Raw genomic sequence first — 17,637 nt, forward strand, 5'->3', positions numbered from 1 at the left:
CATGCACCAGGAGCCTGATGTGGGATTCGATCCCGGGTCTCCAGGATCGCGCCCTGGGCCAAAGGCAGGCGCCAAACCGCTGCGCCACCCAGGGATCCCAGCTTCTCAGAGTTATTGTGGAGTTGGAGGTAGGATTTCCTTTTGGTATTTTATGTCAGAATCAGTATGAAAGGCTGCAACATGGTTGAGTGAGCTTTCCATTCTCTCTGGAAATGGGGTTCAGAATCCACCCTTTTAGGTCAAGATTTTGCCCTGAGGAAACCATTCAGTCTTTCTGTTGATGATTTGGGCCAAGCTCAAAGCCAATAGACATAATGCACTAAGAACTAGAGAGGTGAGTTCTGTTAAATTACAATAGTATCCATGCCTCCATAGGAACTACAGAAGCCATTCCTGTCAGATAACACTCAAAATCAACAGCCAAATTACTCCTGCCAGGTACTCTGAGGCTACAGAATTAAGGCCTGCCCTATTTTAAATAATGACTCAAACTCTCTTGTCCCATGCCTCAATAATAATTATGGGAATGCTTATCAGTATTCTTAGTAATACATGATAATAATTATTTATTGAGTGACCGCCACGTACAAGGTACTCTTTTAGGTGCTTTATGAATGCCAGATATTTCAGCTTATAACAGTCTTACAAGGTAGGAGTCATTATTCCATCTTATAGATTGGGAAACAAATTCAGAACACGTAAGCAACTTGCTCAATGGCACCACAGTGGTGATGCCAATGTACTTAAAAAGTATCTTTGGAAAGGAACAACAACTTAGAGCTAATTCCAAGTTCAGAGACATTTTAAACAAACTTTTTACTGGAAAATTGTAGGCACATATAAAAATAGAGAGATATACTCACCAAGCAGTTCCTATCAGCGGTAATTTGGAATGAAAGAGTTTTGAATGATCTCTGCCTTATTTTTTTGGAGGAGAGCCAAGTCCTTAATAAGAATTTCTGCAAAGGAGGAACCTGGGGCTGAATCTTATTTATAGACACAAGAGATGATTCTTATTTCGATCACACATTCTTACTCTCCACTTGAATTTACCAATTAATAGAGAAATAGCAAATAACGTGAAGAGTGGACTAAGTCCTCAGCCGTACTGAAAATCCTTAATTTAGGTTCCATTCAGGTTTGTGCTGAGTCAAATGATATTCCTCTCCCTTGCCTCCCTTCCTGCAGCTCACAACAGGGTTTCATAATCTAATTGTGGAACAGGTATGACTCAATTTATGTTTAGTAGCTGATTTTAAGTGGAGGTAGCTTTAGTGCCATCCTGTAGCCTGCTCACACTGCACCTGAGAGCTGACTACACACACCTCTTCTTACTCTGCATTCAGTGACACTGGTAGCTTGAAATTCACCATTGTGGGAGTATTTACACCACAGAAATTGGCAAAAGCCACACATTAGAGCTTTTATTCTCCAAAAACCATTAAACACTTACTGGCACACTGCAGGGTAGGTTGTATTATTTGCTCAAAAACATCTACTGTCTTTACAGTGGGTCTTGATGATATCTTCTCCTGTGCCAGGAGAATAATTTTCACCCATTGAAGTCAGGCTTGACTACATGACTTGTTTGCATGAATGGGATGTGAGCAGAAGTACATGTACCACTTCTAAGCAGAGGAACATGTGCCCGATTTTTCTTCTTCCTTGGCCCCAGGTTGGCATGTCCCAGGAAGTGTCTTTGTGTTCAATCTGAGTCCTAGAATAAAGAAGACATGGAGCAGAAAAGCACAGCCCACCTACAGAGGACATGGGCATAAACAAGGAATAATCATTCCTATTGTAAAGATTTGTGGCTTGCTTGTTGCTTCTGCAGTTACTCGGGCTTGGCTGATTGATACAGCAATTGAGATTTATAACGGAAGTGCTGCCATAGCAGAAAACCTAAATTAAAGGGGCATTACCTCTGGAGTTTAGGAGTAGGAGTAGTATGTCATTGAAAGGTGGAAAACACAGCACCTCACTTTATCTCATGGTGAAACGTTGGTAAAAGTGTCACCAGTAATCACTGGGGAGACAGACATGTACTGAATGAGCTTGTGGTTTAGGCAAAGAAGTTTTGAAACAGTATGTTACACACCTATGGTGCTATAAGAGAGTTGAGTTTAGGAAAGAATTGTCCATCTGGAGAGCTCAGAGGGAATAGAAATACCCAGAAATTTTTTTTTTTTTTTTGAAATACCCAGAAATTTGAGGACTCACAGGACTACGGAATATTCTTGATTCTGATTCCCAAACAATAAAAGATAAAACTGAGGTCTTTAAGTGACAGAGTCTGATTAAAATCCAGCCTTATGGTGAGGACCAATAGAAGGTATGATCCCTCCATTAAAACCTCTGACTTGGGGCAGCCCCGGTGGTTCAGCGGTTTAGTGCTGCCTTCAGCCCAGGACGTGATCCTGGAGACCTGGGATCTAGTCCCACGTCGGGCTCCCTTCCTGGAGCCTGCTTCTCCCTCTGCCTGTGTCTCTGCCTCTCTCTCTGACTCTCATGAATAAATAAATAAAATCTTAAAAAAAATAAAACCTCTGACTTGATTGAGTGGGTACCATTTAAATCTTTTCAAATGGACAAAACGGCACAGGGAAAAGAGATTGCAAATATGGTTCTTCTATTGAAGCCAGATAAATTCAAGATACCCACAGTTAAGCCTAGAGACAGTTATAACTAGAAGAGAATTGTAGATGTAAGCCATTGGTACATGACGTTTGGTTCAGGATTCTACTCCTGGCAACTAAAAGCATTCTGCGTAATAAACTGCATCATGGGGTTATTGGCAAGACAAACTGAGATTGTAACACAAAGCAGCTAGCGTAGTTCTTGGCTCGTTGAACACAGTAAGTGTTCAATAAAGAGAAGTTTGTATAAAGTCTGCTATAAACTGAGAGTAGTTCTTACAACCAATGTGAGCCAGAGAGCAGATGGAAGTAGCCAAGGAAGCTCAGTTAAAAAGTTCAATGCTAATAATTTCAGTAAATGGAGAAGATTCTGAATTGGGTCTTGTGGCATGGTGGGAAGAACTTGTGCTGTAGAATCTGATAGACTGGAGCTTGAAATCCACCTTTACCACTTGACTAGCCAAATGACCATGAACAGATGCACAAAGGTTCTAGGCCTCAGTTCTCTCATCTATCAAATGGGGATAATATTATCTCCTTGTAAGGATTAAAATTAAAAAATTCAGCACAACACATCCATCTTGACACCTAGACCTTTGGTAAATGCTGGATACCTCCTCCCTCCTAGAGCACCTGCTACCACCGCCACGTCCTGGCCCCTCCTTGCTGAACATAGTTACACCTGTCAGGGGAGAGTATGAGGGTTTCTGCCCCAAAATATGACATTTAGGAGGGCTGTTGAAGAGTTGGAAAGAGGGGCTTATGGTTTTATATCCAAGTTGCTTTCTAGCAAATGTTTTGATTTTCTCATTATTTTATTATTTTGCTAGGATTCAAACAGAAGAGGAAACTTGATTTGCTTTAGAAGAAAAAGGAGAGGGAATCACAACAAATAGTAGAGCCCATTTGTCCCGGATACTGTAGAGTCCTGTTTTGGTTGGGCCTATTCCTAACTCTAGGGTGGGTCCCAAGTCCCCAATCACAATGAATCCATAGCATTCCTATTGATAACCCCTATTGTCAAAGAATGGTCATCTGCCTACATTGGTACAATAAAACTGCATTAAAGGATATATATTCCAGAATATTCCATGTTGGGAACAAAGATTTCTCTTCCTTGCTGGCCATGAAAAAGAAAGCACACAGCTTCAAGACTGTTGGTTGCCATCATGGCACTATGAGAAGATCCAGCTATAGGAGGAAGCCAGATGCTGAGGACAGTAGCACACAGGAATGGAAAAAAATGGACTCTGCCATGACATCTTTGAGCTGATAATTATCCCACTCCTGGATCCCACCCTACCTCTGGACCTACAGTTCTGTGAGGTAGTGGATTTCCTTATTTTTATGGCAGGGTTTCAATCAGTAGAAATTAATCAGTCAGTCACAAGAGTAGGGCAGCAGCCAAGGGTAGAGTACACCAGAACAGCCCAGGGTCACAGCCCTGAACCCTCGTCACCTAGGTTCATGTCCCGCATCTACCTTGTGTTAGGCTGTGTGGCCTTGGGAGACTTCCTCAACCTCTCTCTGCTTTCAGTCTGCATCTGAAAAACAATGATAATAATAGATCTTACCTCACAGAGTTCCCAAGAGAATAAATTTGCATAACACACACAGTACAGCGGCTGGCACGTAGTAAGTTTCAACATAATCTAGCTAATTATGATGATTGCCTCCAGCTGCGAAGGTCATCTCAGGATCCACAGAGTGAGACTGGGGAGGGACCTCAGTTCTCACCCTCCCTGTCCTTGACTCTATGTCTCTTTATTCCTTTGTGTTCTATGTTCTTCCGTTTCCCGGTCTCTCCTTCCCTTGTTCCCTTCACTAGTCCTAATTGACATTGATTTATAGCATTATTTGCTATATTGTAAAATATGTAATTCTACATTCCTTCTTTTTAATTTAAGAAGTCAAACAGAAGAACATTTTATATTTCCCTCAATAAAAAATAACATTTTGATTTGCTCTTTATATATCCCCATTACATTTCATCTTCTTGGCTTTGGTCCAGCATTCCACTTTGTCAAAATCATTCTAAATCTTGACACTGTCAGTTACTGGCTTTGCCATCCTTCCTGGCTTTATATCATCTGCCTTTTAAGCCTTCACCAATCCTTGACAAAACCTGCAATTTAGGACTACTCTATCAGTTATCAGGTTAGCTGTATGTGCTGGAAAACTCTAAATCAATGTCTCTGAAGTTTTAGAGAGCACAAGAATCACCTGGAGAGCTTGTTAAAACACAGAGTCCTGGGCCCAAGAGATTGCAATTTGGTTGGTCTGTAGTGGGGACTGAGAATTTGCATTTCTAGCAAGCTCCCAAGTGATGCTGGGTAGAGCTGCCCTAAATAACAAGTGGCCAAATCAAGTTAGTTTATTTTTTTTCTCTTATATAAAGAAGTTCACAGGTAGGTGGTCCAAGGTTGGCACCAAGATGTCAGAACGTGGGCTCCTCTCTGCTTTCTGCGTTAAATGGGATGTGGTTTTCTACTCCAAAATGATTGCCTGCGCTCCAGCCATCAAGGGCACATTCAAGCCAATACAGTAAATGAGGAAGGGAGGGGGTGTCCCCTCTCTTTTTAAGGACACGTCTCAGATATTGTACATGACACTTCCACTGACATCTTCTTGGGCAAATAGCTGAATCACAGTGGCTGAAAGAAATCTGGAAAATATAGTTTTTTATTTTGAGTGTTCTTATTTTGGGCATAGCCTAAAACTGAGGGTTTTACGACCACACAGGAGGAGGATACATTTCCGACACACAGATTTTCAGTGTAGTTACAACTGACCTTCTCTCAACTCTCCAGCTAGAGGTTTGAGACTTAAAGCCCGCTATATGCTAGGCAGTTGATGTAAAATTCTGAAGTTCTGCTTGTCCTCTGTATCAGTCTGCTTGGGCTGCTATAATAAAATACCACAGAGTGGGTGGTTTGAACAACAGAAATTTATTTCTTATGATTCTGGAGACTGGAAATCCAAGATCAGCAAGGGTGGATTCCTGTGAGAAGCTCTTCCAGCCTTCTTACCTTCTTACTGTGTGCTCACAGGGCTGGAGAGAATGAGAGCAGGGGAAAGAGGAGGAGGAGGAGTGAGAATGCTCTGGTATCTCTTCTTATAAAGATGTTAGCCCTATAGGATTAGGATGCCACCCTTAAAGTCTCCTTTAACCTTAATCACCTCCTTTTAGGCCCCATCTCCCTCCAAGTATAGCCACACTGGAGGTTAAGGCTTCAACATGTGATTTTTGGGGAACATGATTCAGTCCATAAACAAACCCCTATAGCTAGATATTATTTCATTTCAGAGCTTAGGAAATCGAGTCTCAGAGAATTTTAATGATTTTTCCTGAGATCCTAAAGTAACTAAACGCCCAAACCAATACTCAAACTCTTCCTTAGCCTAGGCTTCTTTTCACGCATCATTTTGCATCCTGGGAATTGTACATTTGTTTGCAGGATGGGACTTGAATCCGTCAACTACAATTGCATTATATGCAGCCACAAAGATCTCAGAGACAGGCATTTATACGCTCCTGCGTCTATGCATCAGCAGGGGCCCAGCTGACCTAGATGGGGCAGGACCAGGTCCATATAAACTGCAGTCTGAATCTGGGTCTGCTCCATGAGCCTCTCCTCTTCCTTGGCCCTGGGGACTCATCTAGGTAGTGTCTTCTCTGGAACGCAGAGCATACCTCACTGCTCAAGCACATTTATCCCCTGCTTGCAGTAGGTTCTGCTTCCACTTAACAGCCAAAGGAAATCACCTGGACAAGAACAAGGTAGGCAATATATTCTTCCTAGGTAGAAGTAAATATTTTTGAGTGTATTCTAATCAACCTGAAGCCCTTAGACAGAAGCATTGGTGTGGAAAGAGCAGTAGACTAAGAATCAGGAGTCCTGAGTTCTGGTCCTAGATCTGCCGTGAATGACTTATGTGACCTTGAACACACATTACTAATCCTTTCTGGATCTCTCAGGCCTATTTAGGCTTTGACTTAAGAAGCTATGGCTTGAAAAAACAAATCAGTGTCCCTCAAACTTCTAATCTCCTCTGAATGTAGCTTAAGTCTCTACTTATTGGGAGCAAAAATACACCACACTAGAGCCCCTTCCAAACTATTGGGTTAATGTTCATGACTGTTAATGATCAAACTGGAGTACTGCACAGCTGGTCCTGCTGGTTCCAGGAAGGCTCAAAAAGAAATGAAGGCATCGGGAAGCTGTTGATGTTGTGACCTGCTCCTGGGGCTCTCGTGCACACTGCACCTCTGCTCAGACAGGTGAGCTTTGATTTTGGTGATTGATGATAATGCCTTTGAGTGCAAGGGTAAACATGCCATCGTTTATTTTGCAGAATTAATGAAGTCTGATTAATCTCCCAGTTCCCAGCAGATTCTGTTCTGAGAAATAGAAGGTGACTGCCAGGCTTTTATGTGAGTTACAGAGGGAGGACTCACGGCATGGAAATCATCTGGAATCCTCACAACTGGATCTTTTCTTTTCTTTGTTTTTTTTTCTGTTTTTTGTTTTTTAAGATTTTATTTATTCGTGAGAGACACACACAGAGAGGCAGAGACATAGGCAGAGGAAGAAGCAGGCTCCCTCTGGGACGCCTGATGTGGGATTTGATCCCAAGACTCCAGGATCACAACCCAAGCCAAAGGCGGACGCTCAACCACTGAGCCACCCAGGTGCCCCACAGCTGGTTCTTTTCAATCCCATGGATCTTTGGGTGGATTCTTTGCCATTGGGCCAGATGACTATTGACTAGGGACAGACCCTTCTAACAACACGGTGTAGAATACAGTAACAGCAGCTGAAGTTAGTTGAGCTGTTACCATGGTCAGGGACTCACCTTGGTCCTCCACACACACTGTCCCAATTATTGGAAAGAGAACACACTTTTGACTTCCATAGACATCAATTCAAATTCTAGTCTCACAGTCGACAAGCTGTGTGACCTTGGATGTGTCAAGTGGGCATCGTTGGTGTCTTTCTCCACATATTCCACCCCTGACTTCTCTGCTCACCCATGTTCTGCAGCATGGATGGTACAAGCATGTTGATCTGTTACATATAGATGGGAGTCTGAATTCCACAACAAGCACTTACTGGTTGTGACCTTGAGCAAGTTATTTTATTTTGATAAGACACAGTTTCTTTATCTGAAAAATAAGGGAAATAAAATCCACCACATAAGGTTGCTATAATGCTTAAATGAGTTAATGCATATGGAGCACACGGCTTGTCCCAGGCCCTTGGTAGGATTTCATAAATGTCATTTACCACCATTCAGTTATTGAGACGTGAGAACCAACTGTGAGGCAGTGGAGGAAACAGGATCCTTGCCCTCTCAAATCTCAAAGACCAGGAACAAGCAAGGCAATTTTGGTTAAACAAAATGAGAAATGAAATGAGGGATATGTGATCAGCGTAGTGGGACTTCTGTGAGTAGCACTCATGCTCCAATCACCCAGCCACCCTTTAGGCAGCCATATTTGTCCAACTCCCAAGAGAGACTGGTCCAAGGGTGAGTACCTAAAGCTAACTGGTTTATTCAGTCCTTCTCTATGAATCATAGTTATTCTGAATGGCAAGTGAACTTCTTTCTCATGATAAATCATATCATTTAAAAAAAAGTACCGCTTTGATTAATAGGAGTCTCATATGCATACCATGAAAACGGAGAGGATCCTTTGCCCCTGGTCCCACCTCTGTTTCTCTGTGAGGGGGTGATATGCATTTATGGTTGGATCCTGAAGCACAGACTAGGCTGGCTCATTACTGAGTGGGTTTACTGTGTATTGAAGGGTATAGATCAGTTTTCCTGTCTGTTTTTCCAGCTTCCTTTTTGCCCCTAGAGGCTGGCTGGGTAAACTGCCCTGCCTTACTCTGAGACAGATTTTCCTTTTATTTCTTGTCCTCTTGCTTCCTTATGGTTAGCCTTATGCAATGGGACTTTCTGCAAAGATGGAAATGCTCTGCATCTGCATTGTCCAATATGGTGGTCACTGGTCACGAGTGGCTATTGAGTACTTGGAGTGGTGGCTGGTGAGACTGAAGAGTTGAATTTTTAATTTTAATTAATTTAAGTTTAAATTTAAATATCCTCATGTTGCTAATAGCTACTGTATCAGACAGAACAGCTGTACCAAATAGGAAAGGCTGGCAGGCAACTTCATTCATAAATTTTATTGCTTTCATTTAGAAAACCAGTATCAATGAGGCCATGTTTAACATGGTGCCAGTCCCACATTTTTGCTCCTTATATGTGGAAGAGGCAAGAGGGAGAAGTTAAAATTTGGATGTGGATTTTTTTTTTTTTTTTTTTTTGTGAGCTAGAGGCTGCGCTTGATTTCTTTGTAACTTGCATTTTAAATTCATCTTTAACAGGGAATGTTGAATTCAATTGCTGGTTGCTGGCCTAGCTAATAATAGAATTTTGTCTCTGAGATGGCCACTCTTTCTAGTAGGTCTATCTTTTAGGACCTCCGTAGGAAAGAGGGGTGATTGTGTGGGCAGGATCCAGGCATTCTGGGGCCCTAGAAATACTCCGTTTGTAGCTCCATCCCAGTTCCCAGCACAGATTACAACGTGGCTTTGAGAATGTCACTCCATCTCAGGTGTGGCTTTCACCAGGCATGCAGGATAGATGTGCTGGCCCAGCTTGGGGTAGGCACTGTCTGCATTTGGGTCGAGTGGGTCAGGTATTTCTTGTCCCTGCCTAAGGTGCATATCCAAGCAAAGTAACTCTAATTTGTCCAAGGGCAAGCCTCTGGAGAAGGTTATAGGTATAAGGTATCAAGATTATTATCTATACCTGCCCCCCAATTTCTACCTCTCTTGCCTTAATTTCATCCACCTTTCCCAATTTTGACATAAAACATTTCCCAGGATGCTGTTTCTTATGCTTTCTCTAGTACTCCTTTCTAGGACATACATTCTTTTATTGAGAATGGTTAATACTCTCTAAAATTATGGCTTGACTTCTGCCCTAAATGTGAGCTCCTCAAGAACAGGAGTCTTATTCTCACTTTCACCTCTGTATTGCCAGTGTGTAGAAATGTGCCTCATAAAATGTTTGTGTGCACTTGAGAAGAATGTGTGTTCTGCTGTTGGATGGAATGTTCTGTAGATGTCAATTAGGTCCACTTGGTCTAAAGTGTGGTCAAGTCTAATAATGTTTCCTTGTTGATTTTCTGTCTGGACAGTCTACCTGTTGTTGAAAGTGAGATATTGCAGTAGATTCTTATCTTTGTACTGTGGTCTCTTTCTCCCTTCATATCTATTAGTGTTTGCTTAATATATTTGGGTGCTACAATATTGGGTGCATATATATTTATGATTGTTATATCTTCTTCATAAATGAGTCCTTTATCATTATATAACGATCTTCTTTGTCTCTTATTACTGTTTTTGATTTTAAGTCTATTTTGTCTGATAGAAGTAAAGGTAATAAAGTTACCTGGCTCCTCATTTTTTTTTTTTTTAAGAGAGAGCCTGTGTGCATGAGAGCAAGAGTAGGGGGAGGAGCAGAAGGAGAGGGAGAAAGAGAATCCTAAGTAGGCTTCACAGTGCAGAGCCTGGCAAAGGGCTTGACATCATGACCCTGAGATCATGACCCGAGCTGAAATCAAGAGTTGGACGTTTAACTGACTGAGCTATCCAAACACCCCACCCTACTCCCCTTCTTCTTCTTCTTCTTCTTCTTCTTCTTCTTCTTCTTCTTCTTCTTCTTCTTCTTCTTCTTAACTTCTGCTTGCATGAACTATCTTTTTCCATACCTTCACTTTGAGACTACATGTGTCCTTAAAGCTGAAGTGAGTCTCTTGTAGACAGAATACAGTTGGGTTCATTCATTTGTTTGTTCTTTCTTTCTTTTTAAAATCCATCCAGCCATTCTATCTCCTTTGGGGAATTCAATCCATTTTCCTTTAGAGTAATTATTGATGTGTAAGGACTTATTTTGCCATCTTATTGTTTCCTAGCTTGTTTTGTAGTTCCTTGCTCCTTTCTTCCTCTCTTGCTGCCTTCCTTTGTGAATTAATGATTTTCTGTAGTGATATGCTTTGATTCCTTTCTCTTTACTGTTTCTGGATCTATCTTTTGTTTTTGTTTTGTGGTTACCTTGAGACTTACATAAAACATCTTATTGATACAGCAGTCTATTTTACGCTGACAGCAATTTAACTTCGATTGCACAAAAGCTTTACCTTTAAATTCTACCCTTTTGGTAAATATACTCAAATGCCATACATTCCATAAATGGGACTGTTTCAAACAGATGCAAACACTTGACTGTATCTTCTGAAGGAACTGTTGACTTATTTTAAGAGACCAAGAGTTAGGTGGCTGAGCGTTTGAATGTAGGGCTGCCAAGAATTCCATGCTGTTGCTGATGAAAAGTGGCCCTTTTTTGGATGGATGGTCCTTGCTCTCTTTCACACACGAGATTAACTGTTTTTCAGGGCAGGTATTATGTCTTTTTCAAATTTTGCACCTCAACGCCTACTACAGTGCTTACTCTTACTCTTTCAGAGTAAGATATTTAATTTGATGTTAATAGGCATTTATTTAATATGGAATGAATATTGGAGTCATTGGGTTGTCTGTGCTTCTTCACCATAGTTTTCATGTTGCAAAGCAAGGGTTCTCATACTATCTGCACATTAGAATTTTCCAGGGGGCTTTAAAAAACACCAGTGCTCAAATGTGTAACCCTGGGCATTCTGACTTACTTGGTAGGGGAGAGCCTGCACATGTTGATGGTTAGCAACTACCTGGTGATTCTGAGTGGCCAGAGGTGAGCTCCACTGATGAGGAGGGAGGTGTAAGGGTAGGGTGAGTCAGTAGAACTGCATTCTGCTCTTGAGTTCTATCACCAACTTGCTGTGTGACCTGAGGCAAGTTACTCCCTCGACTTGTGGGTTGGGCTCCTCACCTGAAAAATGTGAGCATTGGATTAGAATGGTTAGTTTTATTCTTTTTAGTTCAGGAACTCATTAAAAACATTTGATCCTCCTTCCAGGAAAATATATTATGCATAGTTACATAAAATTTCCATACCATTTCAAGGAATTAATGAAATCTCTTGTGTTGGTCAGGATTATTTTGGTTGCAAATGACAGAGACCCAGCTAAAATTGGCATATACTAAAAGGCAGTGTAACAGTTCATAGTGCTTAAACGTTTTGGAGAAGCAATAGCTTTAGGCATGGCTAGATCCAGGAGTCCAAAGAATGCCCTCAGGAGCCAATCTCTATGTCTTGGGGCTGCTCTCTGAGTTGTTGGCTTTCTTTTCAGGAAGGGTCTCCCCAAGTGATTATAAATAGGTTCATCAGCAATGCAGGCTAACATTCTACCTGTTGAACAATCCCACCATAAAGAGCACAAATCTTTCTTGTGGTTCTGTTAAAAGTCCAGGCCAGACCTGATGCCATCCCTGTGGATAGATAGTGGGATGGATTCTGGACTGGTCATGTGCCTGTCACTGCAACATGGGGTAGGTGAGCCCCACCTGAACCACGTGGAGAGTTGGGTAGGGATGGTTTTCCAAAAGGAAATTGGGATATTGTTACCATGAGTTGGGACAATGGATACCAGGAAGACAAATACTACGGACATCCATCTCTTATCTATGGAGAAGCAATGGGTACCCCTTTAGGGTACCCCTAAAGTTACTTGGCTTCGCGTTGAAAATTTCCAGACTCAGGAGCCCTTAGGTGCCTCTCTACTAATAGTCCACAATGATAGATAAAATGGTGCTCTTATGAGTCCTATTTTTGAAAGATATATATGTATATTTTATATATAATATGTATCTTATGTATAATATGTAAGAATGGTATTGACTTTTTTCCTTCTATGTTTAAGCTTATATTCCACTCATGTTTTCTGGAGTGCTAGTTATATGCTAGCTCTGTTAGGCACATTTGTTTGGAGAGCAATAGTGAAGCTTCAGGTGGGTTGCAAACTTGTAGGAAAAAACCCATGGAGGAAATGAAAGACTTTGGCGTTCGAATCCTGGCCTCCCAACTTCAAGCACAATGCCATCTCCATGAAAATACTGCTTGATATCTTGTCTTAGATATTTTTTGTTTTGAGAGAGTGGCCCCATGAAGTACTGGTTAACTCCAATGAACAGTTCCTCCTCCATCATTTAGGGGGAATTGCCTTTCTAGTGTCAGTAGCCTTGCACCCGATCATCTTATGAAACAGGGTACTTTTTGTTTGTTTAAAGCTGACTCTTTCATCTAAGAAAATAATACATCCAGTGATTTTTACCTGCTTCTTGAGTCTGTACTTATCTAGCTCCTATTACCTCCTGTTATGCAGGATGTAAGCCTCAGCCCCGGGAACATGTCTGTCATCAGTGAGTGTGACAATTAGGGCTGTGTCCAGATACCTGTGGGTTGATTGGTGGGAGGGGGATTGCTAGGTTTGGAATATGGGAGCATCCTGAGATTCCTGAAACACTAAGACCAGGATAAATGACCTATCTTTTTTAAGAGTGTAATTTTAAAGGCCGTGGTCCATCCCAGAGGAAAAGACATGATTTTTGCCTGAAATATCAAGTAATTTAATTATTTTAAAATGTAGGACCTCTAATAGTGATCTAATGGAATGAATAAGATAATTCACTGCTTATGGCACCAAAGATTTATTGCTTAGCTTCTATCAGTATTTAGAGGATGATTCTGAAGGATGAACAAAACATGCTTTCTTAATGTGTGCAGAAACTCTGCTGAAGGAAAGGAATAAAGTGAATGATCTGGAAAAACGCATTAAGCAACTTTGATTGTAAGCCGTGGTTAGGTAGATGGCAGATAATGGTGATAACTTCTAGACACAGGTCCTCTTGGTCCATATCACAATTCTGGTCCTCTTTCATTGTTTGAACTCTTTCCAGTGCTGGACATTTATCACCTGTGCTGTTTCTCTAACAACTCACTCACATTGTTTCTACCCAGGGGCCTGGGTTTGAGTACCAGCTCTGGCACTTAGTTCGCTGAGTCAATTAACAACTGTTAACATCTTGTGATACTTCTTCCTAATCTTTGTCTCATGTATTTTTAATTATTGAGATGTTATTGCATAATTTCCATCCTCCTTTCTCACCTAGACTAAGCTCTTTATTTCTCCATATTATCAAAAGCTCCTAGATCATCTTCAATGACTGCATACTACATCTTTGCATGAACCCACCATGATTTTCACGTTCCTTCCTCTGGGGTTGGAGGAGTTTCAAAGAGGGAGTGAAACAATTTGGTTTATGCTGATAGCTTTCTGGAGGGTGAATGGGGAAAGATGAGGGTTGGGAAGGACCAGGGGGAGCGAGAACTACTTTTATGAAATAATTATTGTAGATGGGGTCAGGGCAGCATCTCTGAAGAGGACCCAGAGGTCTTTTAGTTCACTTCCCTCTTTTCATAGGTGAAAAGTCAGAGACTCAGATAAAATGACTCCACTAGGGTCTTTCAGCCTCACCTGGGGTTTCCTAATGCATAGTCCATTGCACTTTATCCTAGTCCAAAATCTAACCATAGCCATGTGATGCCTGAACATCAGCTAAAATCCACTCCTAGGAGAATGTTTCATTAGCAAGTAGACATCTAGTCTTGAAATATATTTGGCAGTTCATTTTTTACAAATTATCAGTGTGATTAGTGATTACTGGCTGTTGGCTGAAAATAATTTCCTGCCTACCCAAACAAAGCAAATTAAGGGGAACAAATGATGTAACCCTGTTCAAAAAAAAAGTCATTGAAATGTTCCCCAAAGAGAGGAAGCTATTATTATCCCAGACTTATAAATGGGAAGATTAGAACAGGGAGGCTGGGCAACTTGTCCAAAGTATTCAGCCCAAATTAGAAGTCAGAATTCCTGATGGCCACCCAAGGGCAGGAACTCTGCTGGCAGTTTGGCTTGGTAGGCTAGGGGGAAGGCCAAGGTAAACAGGACATAATTGGGATAAAATTCCCATGCTTTCTCCTGCTCTGTGACCCCCTGACCAAGAAGCCCTTGCCAAGATTCTTGGCTGCCGTATCAAGCTCGTGACCCCTGTGCAGTCAGTAAGATGAAGCAGAGACCAGAGACCAGAGGGGACACCTTTTCCACGGCTTCCCAGCCATGCCCCACTGGGCAAATGGCTTTGCCTCTTGGACCTCAGAAGTCCCATCTGGAAAGCGGGGTGAGAGCTAAGTGCCTACTCCGTTCAGTGATCCAAGATGTAAAGTGAGAAGTACATTTCCAAAAGGCACTTGCCAGGGCTTTTTGATGGCAGGTTCAAACACCAGTTCAAACACCAGTTAGACAAAAGGAGGTTAGACAAAAGGGGAGTTTTGCAGCAAGAACGGGTGTCAGCAGTCCAGTGACCACATTTCCCCATCAAAATTAGGGTAATAAAAAAAAGCATACTTGCTTACAACCCTCACTACCTCACTAAAGAGGGAGGCCAGGCATTGTATAACTAATCTCAAGAACTCCTTATAAACTTTGAGGTACCTGGTCTCACCAACCCCCATTTGTTAGTGGGGAGAACCAAGATCTAAAGGCCAGGACGCCATGAGACAGAATGGCAAGGCTGGTCTCTCTGGCTCTGACCCCAGATGCCAGGCAGCCATGCTCCTCTGCCTTCCGGATTTGAGAGATAGCTAAAGCGCTGGCATCCTGGCACTGTGACAATGCTAAGAGAGGTATAATTACCCCCTAACTGGCAGCTGAGAAAAGTGAAGGAAGAGGAAAGGATCTGTCCTGTCCCAGGAGTCTGGGTTTAAAGGAGCAAGTGTGCGTCATCTCTCTTTCCTTGTGTCTATGACTGGAAGGAGAACAACTTGACCTTGGTTGGCTTATGCTCAAGTCCTGCAAGCTGAGGATGGTGGCTCCTCAGGCCTTGAGTGTCTCTGTATGAGTAAATGAGGAAGTGGACATTTACTGAGTCCACTCTCAGTGGGTTCAGCCCCATGCTGATCAGACACGTTTGCCAACTCATTAGAGACTCACAGCCCCTCTGTGGGTTGGTATTGCTGCCATCTTACAGTTGAGGATGTTGAAGCTCATGTCCTGGGTCATTGAGGTGATAAATGGCAGGAGCAGAGCTTGGATCCACAAATGTCAGATTCCAGACATAGGACATTTTGTGCCATTCCTAGGAGGTTTCATTTTGAATGAGCGCCAAACGCCTTCTAAGTCTGTGGTTGGTGAGGGCGAAAATGACCCACAGAAACACTTTATATACCATGGAATTACAGAATATTGGAGCTGGGAGGGCTGTCCGGGAGCAGGAAATTGAGTGGTCCTTGTGTTTTTGTGGGGGAGGGGTTCCAAAATTCATTGATGTTTTTCTTCGAAAAATGCATATAGCACAGATACGCAAAATCTTGTGCACAAGTCTGGGGGAAAAATTGCCCTTTCCCTCATTTTCCTCAGCCTTCACATCAAATGTGAATTCAGTATGATGAAAGGAAGTTGTAGTTAGTGTATTTCCCACCAGACTATGAGTTTCCATATTAGTCATAGTTCTCTAGAGAAACAGAACCAGTAAGGTATGTGTGTGTGTCTCTCTCTTTCCCTCTCTCTCTCTCTCCTATCTATCCATCTATTATGTGTTGGGAGAGAGTTATTTTAAGAATTGGCTCATGTCATTGTGCAGGGTGGCAAATCCAAAATCTTTAGGACTGGCTGGAAGGCTGGAGACCAGGAGGGAATTGGTGTAGGTTGAGTCCAAAGGCAGTTTGAAGGCAGAATTTTCTTGTCTTATAGGGACCTCAGTCTTTTCTCTTAAAGCCTTCAACGGATTAGATGAAGCCCACTCACATCTTGGAGGGTCTTCTGCTTTTCTCAAAGTCTACTGGTTTACATATTAAGCACATCTAAGAAATACCTTCATAATAACATCTGGACTTGTGTTTGATGATGCACCTGGGCACTATGGATCATCCAAGTTGACACAAAATTGACCATCACAATTCCTCAAAGTAGAGCCTGGATCTCCCTTGATTCTGTTCCCAGGGCTGGACACTGTTCTTTGCACAGTGGGTGCCTAGGGTGTGTAGGAGCATGAATGAGTTAAGTTCTAAAGTTCCCAGAATGACCTTGGAGGAAGCAAGGGAAGAGAAAGAACTTTATTCTCAGCCTTAAAGATTGAATGGGAGTCCTTGAAGCCACTGGGCATCAAGGAGGGGTTGTTGTGGGTTAGAGGGGTGAACATGACAGTGACGTGTAGGGATTTTGGCAGATGTGTCACATCAGAGTGACCCTGGCAGGGGTCCATGCCACTGAGATGCTGCAGAGCAAGGACTAGACTGGGCCTGGCTACCGGGAGGTCCAGTCCTTGTGCTATCTCCACACCAATGAGCTGTGTGTCCTTGGCAGGTTGCCTCACCTCTCTGGACTCAGGCCTTGTTTGCACGGGATGGTTATAGACTGGCTGCCTGTAGGCGGGATTCAGCCTTCAATCAGGCTTGTTAATTCAAGTGAGTTTTTTTTTTTAATAAAGTTTTTTTTTTAATTTTTGTTTATTTATGATAGTCAGAGAGAGAGAGAGAGAGAGGCAGAGACACAGGCAGAGGGAGAAGCAGGCTCCATGCACCGGGAGCCCGACGTGGGATCCGATCCCAGGTCTCCAGGATCGCGCCCTGGGCCAAAGGCAGGCGCCAAACCGCTGCGCCACCCAGGGATCCCTTCAAGTGAGTTTTAAAAGTAGTTTGAATACATTGCCAGAATTTAAAAATGGGTAGATTTTAAAGGTAAGAAAGGATTTATAGTTTCTCTGAAAAACTGGGAAGGGTTAACAATTCCGGGCCTGACTTTTGCTGGGAACAACCAAGCAGTCAGGGCAGCTGCTGTCTCCTGAGTTGGGCAAAGCTTTTGGGCTCTCCTCCCCAGGCTCCTGTTCTCTTCCTGGTCTCCCCAGCACAGTGGAGTCAGCCTCTGGTCAGCACTGAGCTGGCATGGCTGGTATTCACACTTCCGCACGACCCACACGGCCTCTGCAGGCCT

At 42.5% G+C, this 17,637-nt stretch overlaps 2 long non-coding RNA genes across 2 annotated transcripts in view; one reads left to right on the plus strand and one right to left on the minus strand.

Annotated features, from left to right (window-relative positions):
- Positions 1-17,637, minus strand: part of LOC111098560 — a 19,038-nt gene continuing 1,401 nt past the window's right edge. The window contains exons 2-4 of the long non-coding RNA XR_005368749.1: positions 11,377-11,579; positions 4,119-4,180; positions 1-1,717 (exon numbers count right to left, since the gene is read on the minus strand). This is a non-coding gene — a long non-coding RNA (uncharacterized LOC111098560). The remainder of the gene's footprint in view (positions 1,718-4,118; positions 4,181-11,376; positions 11,580-17,637) is intronic.
- LOC111098561 overlaps positions 6,798-17,637 on the plus strand; it is a 21,784-nt gene continuing 10,944 nt past the window's right edge. Inside the window, exon 1 of the long non-coding RNA XR_005368746.1 lies at positions 6,798-6,918. This is a non-coding gene — a long non-coding RNA (uncharacterized LOC111098561). The remainder of the gene's footprint in view (positions 6,919-17,637) is intronic.

The sequence above is a fragment of the Canis lupus genome, chromosome 13, assembly GCF_011100685.1.
Source record: "Canis lupus familiaris isolate Mischka breed German Shepherd chromosome 13, alternate assembly UU_Cfam_GSD_1.0, whole genome shotgun sequence".
NCBI classification, from domain to species: Eukaryota; Metazoa; Chordata; class Mammalia; order Carnivora; family Canidae; genus Canis; species Canis lupus.